Raw genomic sequence first — 21,388 nt, forward strand, 5'->3', positions numbered from 1 at the left:
GGCAAGCAGCAACCACCTGTGTCTGTGGCAGTGTTTGTAGGGGGTGTACCACCAAGTTCAGGGGGTGCACATGCGCCTACGTGCATCCCCTACATGTTACCCTTGGTTTCAAAGGGAGGCTGGCCCACACTGAGTTCATGTTTCGTGGGGTAGAACTCGGTCAATATCTGTTTCACTTACTGCTGGATACAGCAGCAGTATTAATTGTACAGAGAAACATTGTGCAAGGTTAGGTGAAGTTAAAATTAGAGGGAACGTGGAGGGTCTGACTATCCCCTCTATTTTTGTGAAAGATGGCATGATTTGTTGACATCACAAGTGGCAAGGATCTTAGATAAACTTTTATGCAAGAGGCAAGGATTTTTGGAGGTGATATCTTTTATTGCAAGAACTACAGAGTTGGGAGAGATCTCAGATAAGCTTTTGAGCACGAGGTTTCCTTTCTTAGATGCAGCTCAGAAAGAAGCATGCACAGCTTGAACAATGCAGAGCTATAACTTTGAATTCTGGTGTCCTGTGCAGTTTGGGGGGGGGGGGGGGGGGGAAAGAGTGCTTAACTCCCTGTATAGGCTACAATGTTGGGGGCAACTTGGGCTGCAGTGGTAGCACAGGCTTCCCTGGAAGCTGCTATTCTAGTATCCCCACTAAATAAGACCCCGTGGTTGTGCCCTGATCACTCCCCTCCTCCTCCAAATTGCATTTCTGAAACAATGGCCTTGATATAAAAAAAAAATCTTTTTTATGAAAGGCAGCACTTTCCACAGTGGCACTTAAGTAAGGGTTCTCTACTCAGCAAAAAAAATGACAAAGACAACAGGTCAGGTCGGCAGATGGCTCCCTCCACCTCCTGCAAAAGGGAGTCTCCAACCACTACCACCCATCACTTCTTAGTGGTGGTTGTCTTGATCCTTCCCACCTTGGTGAGGCCTGGCCTGTCTTCCTCCACTAGTGGAACACTCTCCTCCCTCTCTGTTGCTAGGGCTGCAGGTCTGTTCTCCAGGGGAACTGCTGCAGGTGGAGATAAAGATTTCTGCTTGCTGTCAGAGATCACAAGCTTCCAGCTTCTTTCCTCCTGGGAGTCCATGTCCTCTCTCTTCTCTAGTGCTGTCTCTGGCAGTTGTTCTTTCACGGTCCCAAAGATCTCCTTCAGCAATGAATTCCTCATGGTGGAGGATGCTTCTGAGCCTTACCACCTCTTCCTGTTGTTCCCTGAGAGACACCACCAGGAGGCACCATTCACACCACAGGCACTCCCTTACCTGGCTGTCACTGGAAGAAACCTGCAAGTTACAGTTTTCATAGCGTCAAAACTGGACCTGGATGGAAGCCCCAATGGTGAGTGATCCTGCCTGGACAGAAACCTTACAGGTGCAAGTAGAGGCAGTGGCAGTGGTTCTGGCATTGTGATATCTTCCAGCCATTTCCCCAGGTCTCTTAATAGTTGTCCTGTGCTTGTTCAAATTTAAGCTTTTCCCTAAGATTTTCAAAATTTGAAAATTTTCAGCCAGCTTCACAGCCCAGCTCTTTGTTCTCAGGAATGTTGAACATGACTTTTATATTCAAGCTCCCAATCAAGTGAACTGTGGGATATCTTTTTCATACAGTGAGTCATACACCATTATTTTTTCTGTTATGCCTTGAGAGCCAAAAGGTTAGAATCAGAAGAGTATTTCCCCAATCCCACAGGCTATTGCAAGTAAACTTCTCTGACCATTTTTTCTAGTGGATTACAAGCAGAGTGGGGCCATACATTCGCATCTTATCTCCTAAAATCTCCAGCAAGAGAAAGTGCCACAAAGACTTAAAAAGACAAACAAAAAAAAAAAGCTTACAGCGTAGATTGGGTTCTCAGGTTCTCTGTTCACTGCTTAGAAGTTTCAGAACAGTCTAAACTTCTCTCTCCCAATTTATCTGAGCCCGTGTCAATTGCTCAGCACTGTCTGATCTCATTACTAATTTTGAATGAGCATATAGCCTCTTTTCCACATTTTGAATTATAATTTGTAATGAGGTGCTCAGCCTTCAGGAGGCTGAGACCTGAGTGGCAGGTAGGCAGAAGTTAATAGTCTGTCTGTAGCTGATAATTATTTAATGAAGGTGGAGCCACAGAAGGGGTAAAAGAGCTCAGGGAGCAGTGTCTGGATTGCCCCTCTCATGGTCTGAAGATAGCATGTTTTGGTGTGGCTTTCTGTGGAGATAAGGCTACTCCATATAACAAATTGGCTGGAACCCTGAACACAGAACTGACCCTATCCCAGGTCTGTCTGGGAATGCTGAAGGTTCAGGAGGGAGGCATTTGTGGGCCAGGGAGACCATATGAAAAAAAGTCAGAGAAAGGATCACATAGTGTGATCTGAAGATCCCTGGGGAAATTTGGGGGGGGGGTCCCCACACTCCAAGGACTCATCTAGAATGACTGGACCAGGTGGGAAAGGTCCAGATTTCATTTAAAGCTTAAGAAAGGACTCTGTCTTTGCTCTCCTATATGGCTAAGTGGGCTCTAGACTTCCATATAGCTTCCCAGGATCCCCATTTGGAGTTACAGGGGGACCTCAAGAAGAAAGGAAACCAGAAGCCAGAGCTGGAGGTCAAACCAACATCAAGAACAGAAAACCAGAATCAGGTGTGCCAAGGGTCCTACCAAAATCAGAAGCTAGAAGAATCAGAACTGGAGACCCAACAAGATAGCATAGAGAGGTTCAGGAGCAAGAAGTTCTGCCTTTTGCTGGAGAAAGCAACTGTGTACTGGAGCAGGTGGGACTTGTTGCCTGTGGCTTCAGGGGGCCTGGCTGTCCTGGTTGCCTCACTCAACCCAGCTGGGACTAGCATGCTGTTCTGGGCTTGCAGCTGATGGTGCTTGTTCAGGGAATGAATTACCCTGATTTTCTGACTGGGACGAATTGAGTTGAGGGTTATGATCTGGCCTCATTACAGTCAGGAGTCTACCAAGACATCTAACTGTACTCTACATTCTGCTCAGAATGCCAAGTGATCAGACCCAGGCTCAATCATACAGCCCCTTTAGTACCCATCCCACTGGTCACTTCTCCATTTGAGCAGGTGGAAGTGCATCTAGTTGGGCCACTGAAAAAAGTGCAAGCAGTTGCCAGTTTATTCTTATTCTGGTAGACTCGTTACCAGATACCCAGAAGCAGTAACCATCCACTCAGCCTTAGCACAAGTGGTCTCCTCAAAACTATAGAGAACATTCTCTTGGGTGGCAATTTACCATGAGGTGTTAACTGACCAGGCACTGCATTTATGTTATGATTGTTGTAGAAAGCTTGGGATCTTGTAAATGCCTGTTTGGTAAACACTTCAGTTTGCCATCCCCAAACAGATGGCTGAGAGACTCAACTGAACATTAAAGAGGATGTTACAAAAGTTGATAGCTGGGGTGGCCTGAAATTAGGACAAACTATTGCCTTATTTGTAATTTGCTATTTGGGAGATCCCACAGTCATTAATAGGCTTTTCCCTGTTTGAGTTATTGTATGGTATGGCAGAAAACCCTGGGGAATATTAAGTCTCTTCCAGGAATCTTGACAGGCCCAGGGTATCAAGACACAGGATGTGGTGCAATACATCCTCAGGTTAGAGGCATGGTTAGGCTTAGTGGGAACCCTCACCAAGAAAAACCTTCAGGCAGCCCAAGAGTAATAGCATAATAAAAAAAAAAAAAATTTCCAGCTGTGGGTTATAAGCCTGCTGACTGGGTGATACTACTTCTCCCTTCCACAGAAATTGTTAGCTAATCTATTTGCAGCCTTACGTTGGGCTGGGCATGTGGATTATGAAGTGCGTTGGTGGGCAAGTGGTGAGGTTGCCTGATCTATTGTGTTAATTTGTTGAAGACCTGTAGAGTTTAAGATTAAACATGTAATGTCTTCAGTGATTTATTTGGGACTGGCTTAGGACTTTCAGAAGCCCTTCTTGCCCTGGAGAGGTAAATCCCTGCTAGAGGAGTTTAAGGACATTTTTACAAAACACATCAGGAAGAACTGCCCTGGTAAATATTGACCTGACTTTTGCTTGTGAAAAGCAACAGTTGTATAGATAACAACTGGCATCTGAAGAATTCAGTCCTTGAAATGGAAGAGGCAACTAAAACATGAAACTGGGCCTTTTAAAAATAAATAAATAAATAAATAAATAAATAAATAAATAAAAATATTGGGATTTCTCCTTTCCCCCCCCAAATGGTGTTTATTTTTTAGAACTTCTAATTTTCAAAAATGTGGGGGGAGGGGGGGAAAACTGATAAAGAGTACACAAAAAATTTAGGCAAAATATAATTGTATTTATAAAACTAATGAAATTGCTTTTAAAAGATTGTTGTTAATATTCACTTTTGAACCATCTTTAGTAACTAGCAAGGAAGCTGAAGTAAGACATTTGATTTTTGTGTAACCCAGGTGGTACTCCAGGGAGGTACCCCCTCTCCAACTGAAGGGAACAAAGCAGGTGCACAAGCACTGTGGGAGGTGTAGGGACTCTCCTCCCCCTATAGAGCAGAGCCAGACCATCAATGGGGACTTAACCATACACTTTTTAATACTGGGAACATAACTGGCATAAATTAGGGGGTATAGTGGACACTATAGTGCCCCAAGGGGGCAGGATTCAACAAAGGTTAGACACTTACAATCACTGACAAAAGACAGGGTTAACAAAATATAAAACTTAAACAGCAGAACAAAAAATACAGGTTGGTGAAATATAGAAAGAGGCACAAAAAATGCAAAATGTCAAATGACAAGGAAATATAGGGCTTTGGTACCCAGAGGGGGAGAAAACACAATAGCCCCTTTCCACTGCAAGAAGATTTGCTTTTTGTTATCCCACTCACCCCAAGCCACCTCAGCTAGGACTTGAGCCCAGCTCTCCCACCTGGTAGGCAGGAATGCTACCACCACTGGTAGCACTACTCCAGCCTGTTAGGGGTTTTGACCTTCCCAGAATGGCAGCCTCACCTTGAGCTGCCTGACTTCTGATTGGAGGAGCTGGAAGCAGAGCTGGGAACCCCTCAGGTTGCTGCTCAGATCCTTCCTGGAACAGGGGGAGCCTCTCCTGCTGGCTGCAGCCTCTTCCAGGGGATCCTGGAGCCCAGTGGGTAGTCTCTCCTGCCAGTTGCATGCTGTGCTGCTGAGGGTCCTACTGCTGCCTGCAGGTCCTGCTCTTTCAGGGTACTGCTCCTGCCCTGCTGGCTCAGCTCTATAAAGCTCCTTCCTTGTTGTCCCTCACTAGTCTCTTCCTTGAGTCAGCCCATGCTGCCCCTTTTATACCCCACCAGGTGACCCAATCGGGACATGGGGGGAGGGGGAGGTGAGTCTCTGGGGCCTGATTGGTGTGGAAAGGGAATCCCAAGTCCTCCAATCATCTTTTGCCCTTTCAAAACTCCTGGGCTAGGTCACTGCCAGCTAGCCCGTCACAACTGCCTCTGTCAGTCCTTCCTCCACAGTCCTAGAGGTTTCAATGAAGTGCTCATTGCAGAAGATGCTTTGGAGCCTTGCTTCATCCTCCTGTAGCTCTCTTGCCTTTTCCCTGAGGGACACCACCAGAAAGCACCATTCACATTCCAGGCTTTCACCCACCTGGCTGACACTGGAAGAAACCTGCAAGTCACATCCTGCACAGCACCAAACCAGGACTTAGGTAGAAATCTCAATGGTGTGCAGTCCTATCTGGACAGACTCCTGACAGGTGCAAGCAGAGGAATAGCTAAAAGTGGCAGTGGCTCTGGGATTGCAATGTCCTCCAGCCATCCCTCGGGGTCTTCTGATCTGCTGCCTCTGACTTCCTGCCTCTCTTTCCAAGTAGCCCTTCCCTAGCAAACTCCTTTGTAGCTGGCTTATTTGCAGTTTCTTGAACCTGAAGGGTTCCCTTTTCCTGGCAAACCTCTTTCCTCTCAGCAAGCTTACTATGAGGGAATGTGAGAGGTAGTATTCAAACAAACTTCCCCTTACTCTAGACCAGTGGTGGGCAAAATATGGCCTGCAGGCTGGATCCAGCCCATCAGGCACTTTCATCTGGCCTGTGCACCCACCAACAAATCATATCCCACTCAGTCCTTCTGCCCATGAGGGTGGGAGTGAGGCACCCTCATGTACACCCCCCCTCCCAACATACCCTATTGCACCTCACTCCCACTCTCATGGGTGGAAGGGCTTGGCCCAGCCAGCAGCAGCTTTTGAGTGGGGCAGCTGCTGCAGGCTTCCCTGGCATCCTGCTGGCTCTGGGCATCAGGTAGGAAAGCAACTGGGGTGGGCTTGGTGGGGGTGTAGAGTGTGGGGCTGGAGCTGGCAGCAGCATGGAGCCTGCACCAGGGGGCCAGGAACAGTGCAGAGCTCAGCTGGGCAGCATGTGAGTTTGGGGGCCATTGGGGGTGTGGGTCCCCCCTCAATGGCACACAGTCATGGCAGGAAGCAGCAGCAACAGGCCGGGGTGTTCCAGGCGCTCATGCTTGGCACTGGTGCCTGGCTCCTGCCAGCACTGCACATCTCAGCAAGGAGCACAGCCTTCCGCTGGGTCATCTGTATCACTGGTGCTCCCTGCACCCACATGGCAGGGAGGGAAGCCACAGGTGCTGGAGCCAGATATCCTCCCACCCAAGCTAGCACCAGCACCTGGGGCTTCCCTCCTGTGTCGAACGAGTGAGGGGAGCACCTGCAATACACATGTCCCAGCAGGGGACTGCGGTCCTCACTGCGACGTGCAGCGTTGGTGGAAGCCAGGCACCAGCGCCTTGAGTGTCCCTGCCTGCTGGTACACCATGGGGGAAAGTGTGTATCCCTACGCCCCTCCATCCTCCCTTACACCTCACAAACACCACACACCCACACCCTGCCCTCACAGTCCCCCACATATACAGAACCCCAACATATGCTATGCCCCCACGCACAGCTACACCCCCTCATAAACACCTCACACCACCACACACACATCCACACATATCCCACACCCCACCATATGTTCCTCCACACCCCACCATACACACTCTACACCCCACTTACACACCCCATACACCTCCCCATACCCCATACACACAGTCCATTACACCCCCCCCCACACAACATAAAAGACTAATAATTTATTTTTCAGGTATTATTCAATCACCTCTATATACAGTACACAAACACAAATCATGACAAAAATATTTTTTGTAATAAAATTAAGATATGTTATTTGACTTTTTGTATATGATTTTTTTTCTGGTTCTAAGGTGGCAACCCCACTCCCAAGGGAGTATTTTCAGGGGCAAGGGGAGGGATTTGCTGTGGCAAAGGTCATGGGTTAGGGGTGGGACTTCTGGTCCCAAGATGGTGACCAGGGGGTGGGGCAACTATCAAGGGCTACCCATGCAGCCCTTGACAGCTCACCAAAACTCTCTAAGCAGCTCCCCACCCAAAATAATTGCTCACCCCTGCTTTGAACTTTAGTTAAACAAGGGGCTTAAGTGGTCTAGCTCCTGAGTTTTAGCTGGTTAAAGTAAAACCATGTGGGTAAGTCAGTCTTAATTATATATAAAAAAGAATTTTACCTTACAGTCTCCACTTCCAAGAAGGGGGTGTCAAACTGACGTGCAAATTGTGTGCAAACTGCCCTGTTTGCTTCTCCCCGGTTGCTTGGAGTATCTCCTTATATATCTCCCTTGGGCCTGGACTGAGTAGTAAGAAGTGAGTAAAGAGCAGTAGCATAACTAGGGGTGGGCAAGAGAGTAACTAGAGTGTAACTAGGGGTGGCATCCACCCCAGATGCCAAGCTGGAAGGGGCACAGAAATAGTTCCTCCACACCTACAGAGTTATTTTCTTGTTTTTGCTTATTCCACTAACAAGGCTGCCCTATGTAAAATAAACTGGCTGGAACCCTGAACATGGAGTTGGCTGGTGTTGATAAGGAGGCTGAAGGAGTGACCTGCTTACATCTTTATTATATTAAAAATAAACTCAACAATTCCCAAACACTTTTAGTGAAGTAGATCTGGTCTGTGTCTAGTATGAGAGACAAAGCTTTTGTCCTGTTTGCTCTTAAGTTGTTTAAGTTTGTACCAATGTGATTCAAGGGTCTGTTCCCTTTCAGGTTTATTTCTTTCTGATGCTACAAGGGGAATAACTTGCAGATTCTAGCTACCCACTGAAAATACAGTACAGTGTATGTTTGATGTGCTTTGTACACACAGCAACTGCTGATTATATATTATTCACCAGTGTGCTAAGTACAAAGGCGGATAGTTGCCACATTTGATAGGTTAATTTTAAATGGATTTTGTTAGCAAACATCTTAAAGATAAAATAGCAGTCCCCCCCCCAGTTTAGTTTTGCTTCCCTCTCCTCATTCTTCCTTTTGGGAAGGCATTGCCTGCCTTTTCAGTGAGAATTCAAATGAATTGAGAATTCCTTTAGAACTGACAGCCCAAAGTGTAAGAATGATAAACGGCTTTGGCCTTGATAATTTTTATTAAGCACTAAATGTCACATTTAACCTGCATTACTGAAAGCAATTACCCATGTATCAACAGTCAAGCAGTGCAGAGCTAGACGCCTGAAGCAGCAGCGTTATGCTCCATCTGGGAATAAGGATTTTCAATTAGAAGGCAAATAGCTGGAGAGGGGATCAAGTCCTCCAGTGGCTCCCAAAGGAGGTCTATGAGAAGTAAAGTCTTCATATCCAAGTAATCGCAGGCAATGTCAACAGAGCATTCCAAACCATCTGCTGCCAGAGTAGCATTTACTTTATCAAATCTCAATATTTACAGAACACTGATCAGCTCCTGGGACCAGGATGGCTTGCTGCCAGGGTGTGCTGGGAAATTCATTTTAAGGTGTGTTTCAGTAGGCTAATTAATTTACAAGCACCTGTTTCATCACTGGGAGCTGTTAGCACACCAGATGAGCTGCAGCAGGGGAAGCAGACTTTTTATCCCTGCTAAATTGATTTCAATTGATTTTCATTTGCTGATGGCACAGTTGTAGGTTTAATATGAGCATAGCCTAAAGTCTTTCTATGTATATAAGTGAGTCAAATAGCTTCCTATCTGTGGGTATTCTACTGATCCAATAACATTTTGAGAGTCTCATTTTTCTTAAAGTATAGTGTGTGCATTCTAAAGGTAACAGCTAGTCTCCAGACCCTCCTCCCTTTTGGTTAATTGCTAAAAATGGAAAAAAACAGCCCTTTCTGTTACAAGACGGGCATGATCCTGCTCAACAGGAAACCTCTTTGGAGGGAAACAGCAGATTCTAATAGACCCAGAATCTCCTGAATGCTAATCCTGACAGTCCCATAGCCTATGGTGTTATTAGTCTTGAAGTCTCTTAACATCTCTGTTTCAGTTTCCCCCATCTATAAGGTGAATATAATGAGTCTTACATATACATCAAGGGAGCTGAGAGAATTAATTAGTTCTCATTTGTACAGTACTTTACAAATGGAAAATGCTGGATGACTAGTTAAAATGGGACAAATGGCTTAGTGCAGTGACTAATAAAACAAAAATTTAGGTTTAATTAATCTGATTGTTTCTGTTGGATAACTACTTATTGTAGTCCCTGAAATGCCTGAAATGAGGGAATTCTTCCCTGTTTGACTGCAGAGTGTTCACAGCTCTAGAATGCCACCAGGCTGCATTATATAGGAGAATTTTATCCCATGTATCCAGTCAAAAGAGTTTAAATTTTGAACACTGAATAGCCACAGCAAGCTGCTGGCAAGGAAGGTGTGGGTCAAGAAGCAATCACAATTATTCACTGAATAATTTAGAATAACACAACTGAGAAATAATCAAGAACTGACAGCAATTCAAGGATAACTCCACTGTTATGGAAGGAAGGATGGTTAAACCACTAGACTGGGATTATGGAGATTTAGATCCGGGACCCAGCTCTGTCAGACTCCCATGGACAAAACCTCTCTCTGCCTCAGTTCTTCATCTTAAAGCAGGGATAATGACTGTTAGAGCAGTGAAGCTGTGGCATAGACTGCCTAAGGAAGTTGTGGACTTCCCATCACTGGAGGTGTTCAAAAGGAGGTTGGACAGACATTGGTCAAGGATCATCTAGGCATAGCTCCTGGGCTTTGCTGGTTGCTGTATGGGGATGGGAGGAATTTTTTCTCCCTCCTGCTGCTGCATGTGTCAGGGATTTTTTTAATGTCTTCCTCAAAGGACTTCAGTATTGGCTGCAGCCGATGCTAGGGATTGTGACGAGTTTGTCAGCGCTCCTGCTAGGATTTAAACCAAGGAGTTCCTACCTAGAGGGTCTTGCTCCTTCACTTGGGTTCAGACTGATCACTATATTTGGGGTCAGAAAGGAATTGTACTTTGTCAGATTGGAATGGACTGTAGGGTTGTGGTGGGTGGTTTTTTTTTGGTTTTTTTTGGCTTTCCTCTAACAGGGGCTATGGCCCTCTTCCTGGGATCTCTTGAGCATATTTTTAACAATCTGTGCAGCAGCAGAACATTGGCTATTGTGGTTCCCCGCCCCACTTTGCCTGAGGCAGATTAGGGTGTTTTGTTTTAAATTGTGTCAGGATTGTATGATGGATTTGTATAGGATAGTTTAGATGATGGGGATAATCCTGTCTCAGGTTGAGGGTTGGAATAGATAGCCTCTCAAGGACCTTTCCAGCCCTACTTCTTTATAACTCTGTGATGTGATCCATCTCTGACACTTTGTCTTGTGTCTTTAGAGTAGGGCAGGGACTGCTTCTTCCCATGCATTTCTGTAGTATTTTTTACAATGGTGCTTTAGTGTTGGTTGGTCATCTTGACACTTCTGTAATAAAACATGGACAACAATTATTTTATGACTATAATATCAAAGTGACCTAACCAATATCAATATTGAACCCTTCTTGACACTACTGTAATACAATTATAGTCCTTTTGAATTATTAGCTTCCCTCTCCCCTTGATACCATAAAATGTATACCAGGGACTGCTGCTAATGTAAATAACAACATGGGAAGGAAGGGAGATCTTTCATAGCAGAGGGGACTACAGTCTAGCAGACAAAAGCATAACAAGTTCCAGTGTTTGGCAGATGAACACAGTTTAAACTAGAATGTGGGGCATATTTTAATATTTGGCGTAATTAATGTTGGCATCAAGTTTTGATTCTTTTGTGAAAAATATACTCTAACTCAGCCAGTACTTGTGATCTTGATGGAGAAATTAATGGATGAAATTATGTGACTGTGTGCACAGGGGGATAGATTGGATTGTTACTATGGTCATTTCTTACCTGCTTATTCTGCCCCTCTCAGCATGGGGAAATGGGAAGTTTAAGCCTCCTTTGCACTTTTTCTATACACTTTGCTCTGACTGAAACATCCCATCAGATAATTACAGGCAGTTTGTCCCCTGCTGCCCTCCCATCTTCCCCCCACACTCTTGCTTTGCTGACACTTGCAGTGGGGGGACCTTATAGTACAACAGTAGCTCTCCAATACCTGCCTGTTCTGGGATAACTTTTCAGTATCAATTTGCAGAGCTTTCACAAATATTTAGCATGCCACAATTCAATACAGGGACCACAGTAGTAAAAAGAATCCCTCCCTTCCTATGAATCTCTAATGTTAATGCAGTAAAAACATTAACTTCTTATTTTCTTTTGGAGCTACATACTCACACCATTGCAATCATTGGATAGTTTGCATTCTATTTTCTTGTGACTTTTTCCAAAGTGGGGGGTGGCAGTCTCAGGCCTGTGAAACCTTTGAATCTGGCCTGAGGAAACGGCACTTTGGCAGAATTCAATGATGGGGGCTGGGGAAGGAGAAAGGAGGCTTTTCCTGAAGGCACTCTCCTCAGTGCTGCCATAGAGACAAGTGGTAGTGGTGGCAGCAGGGTCCTGCCTCTGACCAGATGTGGGTCATTCTCACCTGCATCTAGAAAAGGTTGCATACCCCTGTTCTGAAGGAAAAGAAAATCTGAATAATATTAGCATTACATCGTCTAAATTGGGAGCTCAAATTCATGAGCTACTGAACTCAGTATGCTGGAGTAAAGATCATTTTTAATGCTTACCGTCTTTATATTTTGTGTGGAGACATTTTTTTGACTAGTTTAATAAAAAAAGTGGCACATCATTTTAACTTAGCATAGCGACTTTGGAAAAAGATGAAGTCAACAAAATATTACAGAAGTCAGTCAAAATTCCTGTAAGAATCTAAACTTTTGGGGTCTACAATTATTCCATGGCCATGATTTCATCCGCTTTCTAATGTGAAGGATATACTTTTTTTCAGAGGTATAAAAGGGCAACTCATGCCATAGGAAGTAATAACACAGGGGGTGGGGGTGGGGAGGGAGCACAGTGGCAGCTCCCAGCTGCTAGTGATGGTGGCACATCTGGCCAGCAGTGGCAGCAACTTATTTTTCCACCCCACAGCCCCAAGACAGTTCCTGAAATTGCATTCCTAGTTGCCTTACCTTAGTTATGCTACTGCTTACTTTCTTACTCTCTTTCCTTCTTTCTCCCTTTGTGGTTTATATTTGTTGTTTTAAGGTGTTGGGAGAGGAGAAGAATAGAGAAAAGTTGAACTTAAGAAGGGATTTTGCTGTGTGTGTTTTGAATGAGACAATTACAAGTTCTAACTATGCAAGTTGCCAGTTAATGGTAATAATTCCTGGTCATATTAGGAACTGAGAAAACATTGTGATGTTGCAAGGGGGGATGGTCTTCTTCAGTCTACAAAACATCTTGACTGATGCCAACTGAGTATGATCAGAAGCAATTTGCTAGGGATGGGGTAGAGAGTGCATCTGCTTTCCACAGAGCTGGATTGCACTCCACCCCTGGGATGCCAAGGATTTAGAAATCTTATAAAAAGTCATACATTCCATTGAATTAACCTGATGATTGCATTTTGCTGTTATTTATAAGGTCTTACTGTTAGTTGTTTGTGGGTACTCAAATGTCTGCCTATTTGTTCATGAAACTCTCCATAACTTCTGAAAATTTCTCAATTTGTGCACAAATGATTGACAGCTCCATAGAATGAGGTTCTACATTATTCAATTGATATTGATTGTGATGGAAGGTTGTTCTTTACATGTGCATGAAGCACAGAGCTATCCATTAACCACTGGACTTAGAGACCACCAGCTCATTTCACAGAAGCCACTGAATAGCCATCATTTAGCAAAAAAATTCAGTTATTATCAGCATATTCTGAGTCTATTCTAACCTGTGACCTAGAGATCCTTTCACCTTTAAGTTTCAACTAGTGCCCTGAGTTATCCTTGCCCCCTAGTATTGCTTTATCATTTCCACTGAACAATCCTTGTAATTCATGGCTTCTATAGATTCTGTTACAAGGCTGGTACAGCATACTATAGTCTCATTGCTCAGAGGTCTGTTTTCTTTAATGGGATTTGTTTTACTTTGCAATATTACTTTAAGCTCTGATATGTTTTAGGATAAAGATGTTATTATGACAACGTTAGCTTCTCTGTAAATTGCACTGCCTTGAGGATTGCGTTTTGAGACTTCGTGTAAACACTTTACAGAGCTAATAACATAGATGCCGTATGTAATGCTAGAAAAAATATTTAAATAGGGAGCATTTGGAGGAATAAAACAATCAAAAGGCTTTTTGGGGATAATGAAGATTACACTGAATTGTTTAAACTCAATGTACAGCTTTTAAAACATAACCCATATACTATAATCCATTTTCTTTTTTTCTGCTTAGCTTCAATTTATTTTAAACTATCAGAATATATTTTCAGCAGAATTCCTTTACAGTAATTGACTAGATCTGTGGGGCAATATAGTTGGAACAACAATCTTTCATTTAATGTAACAATTATTAGCCATTTTTGTTAACAATCTCGACTGGAAGAAAAACAGTGCTTAGCAAAATAAGACAAACAATAGCAGTTTAGACAGAAATGCAATAGTTTCTTTTATGGCTGTATTGTTTGGGTGCTTTGGTTGGCTTTAGATTTTCTCCCCCTGCCCTCCTCCCCACAGCCCCTCTAAAAAAGAAAGGTACATCTTAAAGTTGGTTGTGTGGCAATAATAGAGTATTATTAGTACTGTTACTGTGTTATTTTAATGATATAGGGAAATTGAAACCCAAGCCAAACCTCTGATGAGATCAAGAGGCTCTTTGCTTCAACTAACCTTCCTTCCTTTTTCTCACCTTTCCAAATGACCATCTACTTCTAAACATTGCAGTCAACTTGAGTTCCACCTATCTAATATTTAGCATCAATACTTGATTGTATTACTTATGCAAGTGACTTCACAGACTCTAGTGACATGAAAAAGACAAACAGCATTTCTCCACTTTTGTGTACTGAGCAGCTTCTTTTAAGCCATCTGCCTATTTATAAGAAGGTCACATAGCAACCCCATGTCATTCTGGTTATTGTCAGCTGTCTGAGGAAGTGAACGGCAGGTGTAATGTGATGTAAAACAAAAACATGATGTTTCCCCTTCTTTGTTTTCACCATAAATCCTGTTATAGTGGTGTTATAGTTGTTTTTTGGATAAAAAGTTTTAAATGTATCTACTTGTTTCTCTGCAGTATAAATAACCCCAGAATTTTAGATTTACTGGAGGCCAGTTCTGCAATGCTGACTCTCACTGAGTAAGGCCAAGTCACATTAGCAGTCCACTTGAAGTTACTGAAGGGATTTGCAGAAAGAAAACAGCTACTCCATATAATGGTTTCAAAATTGAGAGAAGTGGTAGGTTATGGTATTACAATGCTGCTGAAACTGTCGCACAGTCCCAAAGGAAAAGCACGGAAGGCCCTTTGCCCATTGTCTTTTAGGACCCCTGATTAGTACCATAAGTTTGGTATGTCCCCCCCACTTAGGTCTTTTATTTATTTATTTATTTATTTAAGTTTGGTTCCTGAGTCTGTTTCTTATTGACAAGGAATTGTGAACCAGATCCTTAATAATCAGCAAATGGCATGTACTATGTTACTGTCCTTCTCCAACATAAAACTGAACTACTGTATGGTTTCCGATATAAAAAGTGTCTTTTGTGAGATTGCCTCTTTGTTTAAACAAAAAAAGAGAGAGAGAGAGTATGAAATATACTATGGAATACTCAAGCAGATGCTTGCCATTATATTAACACATGTATTATGGCGTATCATGTAATGGTACACTGTGGGGAATAGTAATGAATAGTTTGGAGCACAATAATGTGCATTGTTGATGTTTGTTAAAATAAAGATATTCAATTTATAATAAAAGGGATTAAAAGCTTAATTCATGACTATGTTAATATTTGTCTGCCAGTACACAGATAAATGGTAACGTACCTTATCACATTAAACACCTGCACGTACAAGTTCTTCTGCAGAGATCTCCATGGGATTGTATGTTTTACAGAGCTTAAACTTTCATTTCCCAAAATAATGATATCATTCATTTACAGATATAGATAGGCTCTTCTTACTCTAACTCTATCCTGAAATGAGAATTGTTACTTCAACTACAAAAATGTGGGATTAATTACCACAGTGATTGCCCACTGCATCATCTGATGGTATTTATACATAGAATTTATATGTTTTGCAACAATCTGATTGCCTGACAGAAGTGGATTAAGACTTTTTAAAATACACTGCTGTTAAACGTAAATGATACTTCCAACATGGAAGTGAGGAGCCACACAGTATGGCAAGCAGATCTCATCTTAACACCAATCTCCCAGTATCTCCCTCTATTTCCCACATGCCATCCTCTGTGAACAACAGAAAAGAATGTGCATTTGTGAAGAAAATGCATAATTAGGGTGGGTGATTGATGTCTGAACTATTTCATTGTTTAGCTCTGCTGTGCATGTGTTTACAGGCATATTGGATGCCTGTGCAGACTCAGTGTATATATTTGGAATTATCCAAAAGACAAAGTGTCGACAGAAGGACTCACTATATTTCTCTCTGTCCTGAATTAGATGGCAAGGGAAGCACTGGCCTGAATAAATGGTGGCAATTTGCTTGAAAAAGTATTTGTATAACTGCACTGGGCATTTTCAAAATCAGATCAGAGAAAGAAAACTATCCTGTTAAAGGAATGCAAAGTCTAATGTAAAACTCTCTGAACAGAGTGTTACTGGGAGTTTTATTATGTAAACTTATCTATTATGTAAACTTAGAAATAAAAAAGGAGGCTCCAAATGTCAATCTATCGCAGCTCTTTTTAGATGATTCGAAGAAATCTGTTAGTCACAAAATGTGGAAATCTCTGACTGAAAAGAAATCTGGAACAGAAATTAGTAGCTACGGTAGAAAACTAAACTTGGCTAAATGATTTATAAAATTTCCAGTAAAATGATAAGAAAGCCTATGTTTACAGTGCAAAATTGTATTTTGAAATCATCTCAAAAGTAACCTTTTCCTTTCTGTTAAATAAAAAAGGGCTGTTATTTTTAAAATAAAATAAGTATGCCATTTATACACCAGGAACAATCTTAATTGTTCGTGAAGTAAAGCTTTTATTCAATGCTCTAATATGAAACACATTATTCAGTATCTCTTAGCTTTACAGTCATATCACAGTCAAAATGCCCTGCATATGATATACGCATTAAAACCATTGACTTTGATATCTTGTTGTCCTCAGACTAAGTAGGTCTCACAGACAACATATTGCCTCTAATCCTATATTCAATTTCTAATGTAAAATCTACAGTATTACATCCTTCCCCCACCAGACATACTTTCTTGAACTTTTCATGATAGGCAGATTGTCTAATCCGTGTTCTACTGGCTTACAGTTTAATAGTGAAGTACAGTTTATTAATTGAATCCCACTTTTAATACCTCATTTATTTTTATTCAGCAGCTATATTTTCAACCCAAAGGCAGATTTTGTGTTTAAAGCTTATCTTTATATGCAGTTTGATTGTTCTGTGCTGTGGTACCATGGACAGATTATGACCCTCTTAGATTCTGTCAATTGGAATTGTGTCTAGTATACTTCTATAATCAGTGAATTTGAGTGAATGCATGTGTCAGTGTGTGTTTTTGTGTAGAGGAATGAATTTTTTACCAAGTAAGAGAAACTAGCAGTCTACCATGTGTACCTCATGGTGGACCATCTGCAACAGGCATTCACTGACCACTCTTGGTCTTTTAAAACCTCTGTAGGTAAAGAGTAATTCAATTGAATTAAAAGTTGAATTCTATGCAAGAATTATTGATCTATAAGTAGGAAGAGATTCAGGCCTAACATTTTGTCTGGCCCAGGTAATGGATAATTTCCTATGTAATTTCTCTATTTTAATTTCTCCAAAAGAACAGAGCCAGTCATTTTGTTGCATTTCCAAGAGAAATTTTCTTGTTGCAACTCGATCTCTTATCTAATTTCAGCAAAGATTTCTACCCCTTTGGTACTCTTCTTTCCTTGGCATGTGCACAAACATGTTCTTTGGCTATCTATTCTCCTGCATGTGTGCAATAAAGACAATTTGTTTGACTAAAGGTAAGGCCAAACATTCATGTGCTTCAACAACCTAAATACACAAGAAAAATAAGGCCTTCTGGATAAAACTGTATAAAGCTGAGTGCCTTGGTATCTTTCTTTGTCTTTCATAGATCTATGAGACACATTTATGTGGTCAAAAGTGAAATTTCTATTATCTAGGAACTGATATACCATGACATGACCTCATGTTGTTTAGGTTCTATACACAGCGTTCTGAGGCATTAAAAAGGCTAGTGAAAAAGATAAATGCAGACACACATATCTCTTCTCATGAGCCATAAGAGGGTCAGAATACACTTGCCCTGTACATGGGTGCATGGGATAAATGGTATAAGGAGTCTTTCCCTACCCCTCCTTTTTTCCTACACTTGCCACATATATGTCAGGGACAATTGCAGTCTTCACACTTCACACTTCTTCCCTCCGCTCCTGAAGGTGCAGTAAACAATGCCTTGGAACAGGAGGCTGGAGGCACAGCTACCTAAAGCTGTAGACTACAGGGAAGAGAGTATAAGCTGCATTACCTTTCTGAAGGATAGTCCAGTGGCCATACTTCCCCTGTACACTGGAGAGACTTGGAAGGAATTGTGTCTTTGTGAGCTCCATCTGGAATGCTGTTGCTTCAAAGGTACAATATGACCCACAGAAAGTAGAGATGGAGCACAGAGACCCTATGAAGTCCTGTAGTCCATACCACGTCTTTACAGGATTCTTTCCTGTGCTACAACCATGGGAATGTGCCACAAAGATTCCCTTTGACTTACTTACTCATGGCTGTGTGTTCTATTTGTTCTGATGAAGTGATGAAGAAAATACAAGTGAAAAATTGTTTTTTCTCTATTTTGTTGTAAAGATTTATGTTGGTATAATGATGAGCCTGATTTGTAGTTACAGAAAGAAAAAAGTGAGAGATGGAACTAGACAATTGAAAAGAAAATAATTCTTGCTCTATTTGTATCTCTCTGGTAAGGTGTAGGGAGGATGCTAACCTGAATAGTCTCTCTAATTAGATACAGGATTAGCAAAGGAAACAAGGGTTACAGTCATATGGTAAGAAAACAGTAATTCTAAAATAAAATTCAAGTACAGTATTTCAGTTCAAATGTCTTTGACTGTTTAAAATAGGAAATATTGAAAATGTTGTGGTTTAAAATGTGCTTCAGACTAAATATCCATCTCAATGGCTTCTTTTTAATTCAGGAATTACCAGGAGCACAGGATATTAATAGAAAAATGCCTGTGTTATAAAAAGCTGCTAACCTATGCATCAGAGGTGTTAAAGCAGAATTGATCATCTTTACAATAACAAATTTGATTAATCTTCCTTCCACGTCACTGTTATGCACAGAACAAACCCCACAAAACATCTATTTCTATTTTTATGGGGGGGAGTTGTCCATTTAAAATATTTATTACAGAGCTCTCTTAAATCTAACTGTGCTTCTTTCGGTACAGTCAGATTTCTTATTTCTATTTTTAAAAAAGGCAGAGGACAGGAAGGTGGAGAATAAATGAATGGTCAGGCTACATTCATTTATAAAAACAGTACACACAGCTCCTAATGACATTATTTAAGAATGGCTTCCAAAAGGCCTTATTTATGGTAGTATTTCAGCTCTTTCCCTAACCATATACATTTTTAAAGGTAACTACTGTCTGTTTTTAGGACGAGCAGTTTCTTTTTTTCATTGCTGCAGAACAACTTTCTCTTTAAGCACTAGGACTTTTGTTATGTTAATCAGGCAGGGAACATTTCCAATTCAATTTTACCTGAGCGCTGGTCAGCTATAGTTTCCTTTGTTTGGCGTCTCTTGGGCCCTCCCTTGTCTTTTAAACTGTAATTTAGTTGGAGCTGCTGTCAATTTACTTCGTCCATTACATTTACAGTGATATTCCAGACATTGTCTTCTATTCAATCCTAGGGAAGTTCCCCAACCTAAACAAAATGTGCAATGAAAAAAGCCTGTAGAGATCCAACTACTGTATGCCCACATGTGTAGAAGTCATACTTTGGCTCCACAAAATCCCGCTGCCACCAAGCCAACATGCCATTTTTTGGATTTTTTAAAATCTAACAACAAATCCTTATGCACAGTCAAACTATGGAAAGGTAATTAATTAACAATTTCAATGAAGTAGACATATCCAATATTGCAAGGCAGCCAAACTTGCACTCTGCTTTGTCAGCCTTTGTTGTAATGAGATTTTAAACTCTACTACTTTTTAACTTCACAAAACAGCGCTGACCATTGAAACATTTTTATTTTTTTTATCACAATTACCAGCTGTCATGGAGTTCAACAAATAGAGCAATTTTCCTACCCTTAGTCCATATCAGCAAGTTCCTGAATCTTAGCTGCACCAGGTGGGAAATTGTTGCTTTGAGCAGTTGCCTGCTATGGGACAAGAAGGAAAAGAAAACACATATAGAAAGTTAGAGCTGCCTTTAACTGTTAAGCTGCCATGACAGTGATTGGCTTCAATGTTTGTGGTACACAAAGGGAAAATATTAGTTAAGCAAGCTCCTATTTGTACTCTTGAAAACCTCATCCTCTGAGTGCCAATCATATGTAAAAAAGCTATACATTCTGTGCCATCCAGTGCTGAGACACAGGGCAGAAAAATTAGATACAATCAAAAGATACTGTTATATGTAAAATGCCAGAGGGTAAGTGTTCAAAAGCCATGGACTGTGGACATCTGTGTGATCTGGTGGTTTCTGGTCAAACAGGACTCATTCTCTCTCTTGTTAGAGCCAATGACGAATCTGTTGATGTCAGTGGAAGCAGGATTTGGCCTGTGGTGCTAACAAAAAAGAGATACAATCTGGCAATTTTGTTATCAAGACACCTTTTAACAATAGGAAAAAAAGTTTGGGAAATTTGGCATTGGTGACTCACCTTCTGGGATGTATCTGGTGGCTTGTTCTCTTATGTGGAAGGCAATAGAGCTCACCTTCCCCTCACTGGTGGTGCCATCCCTCCTCCCTGAACCTTAGTAAATCTGTGGACATGTGAAGGGGATCAAAGTCAAGTGAGTTGCATGAGAGGAAAAGAGGTCAGAGACTGCATCCATTTTTTCTCATGGCCCGTTATCTGATATTCTAAGGAAGCTGCCTTATCCTTTATGCTAAACCCTTCTTTGGGTGGGATCCCTCTTCAAGGCCTATTTAGGGAAGAATTTCTAGCAGCAAGATTTCATTGGAGTGGTGTAGGTATTGGAGGCAGAGCTTCTTCTGTGATACAAGGTCCCTGCATGCAGATTACTGTGATCTCCCAGTGATGAGGTTCTGTAACCCATTTGATGGGGACACACACCCTGCTCCACTGACACAATAAACTTTGTGACAGGATTGTCTTTGCAACTTCCCCTTGAGCACTGCCCCAGTCCACAGGAGTGGCTAATCCATCAAAAGAGGCCTAGTGATTCATGGTGACCGAAGGCAGCAATCAACAGTTTCAATGAAAAACAGGACAAATGCCTAATCCTACAGCTCCCACCCAACAACAATCCTAATCAGTAAGAGTTTTGCTCTGTAAAGCCAGGTACTGACATTACACTTTTCCAGTTGAGGTGGTTGGAAATCAGTCTATACCTGTAACAGGACGGAAGTTTGGAGCACACAGATGGCTTTAAAAAGATGAGATTCAAGTTTAAGATGGATCTGGATCAATGTGGTATTAGATTTAACCGATCTAGGTTAGACTGGTGAATCGAACTTCAGTACTAAGTGCAACGAATCAAGGTGGGTCACTTTCTTCTGGCATCCCAGTTGCCTTTGTGGGTCCCCAGTAGCTCCCCGCCACCCCCCAGCCCCCAGAGAGAGCCGTGCAAGCTGGAGATGCCTGTCATTCTGAGTGCTGATGGGGAGGGAGAGTAAGGGGGGGGGGATCAGGTCTCTCTGTGTTATAGATTGATTGATTGATTGAGCC

This window comes from Gavialis gangeticus, unplaced genomic scaffold, assembly GCF_001723915.1.
Source record: "Gavialis gangeticus isolate Ggan-Ray unplaced genomic scaffold, GavGan_comp1, whole genome shotgun sequence".
NCBI lineage: Eukaryota > Metazoa > Chordata > Crocodylia > Gavialidae > Gavialis > Gavialis gangeticus.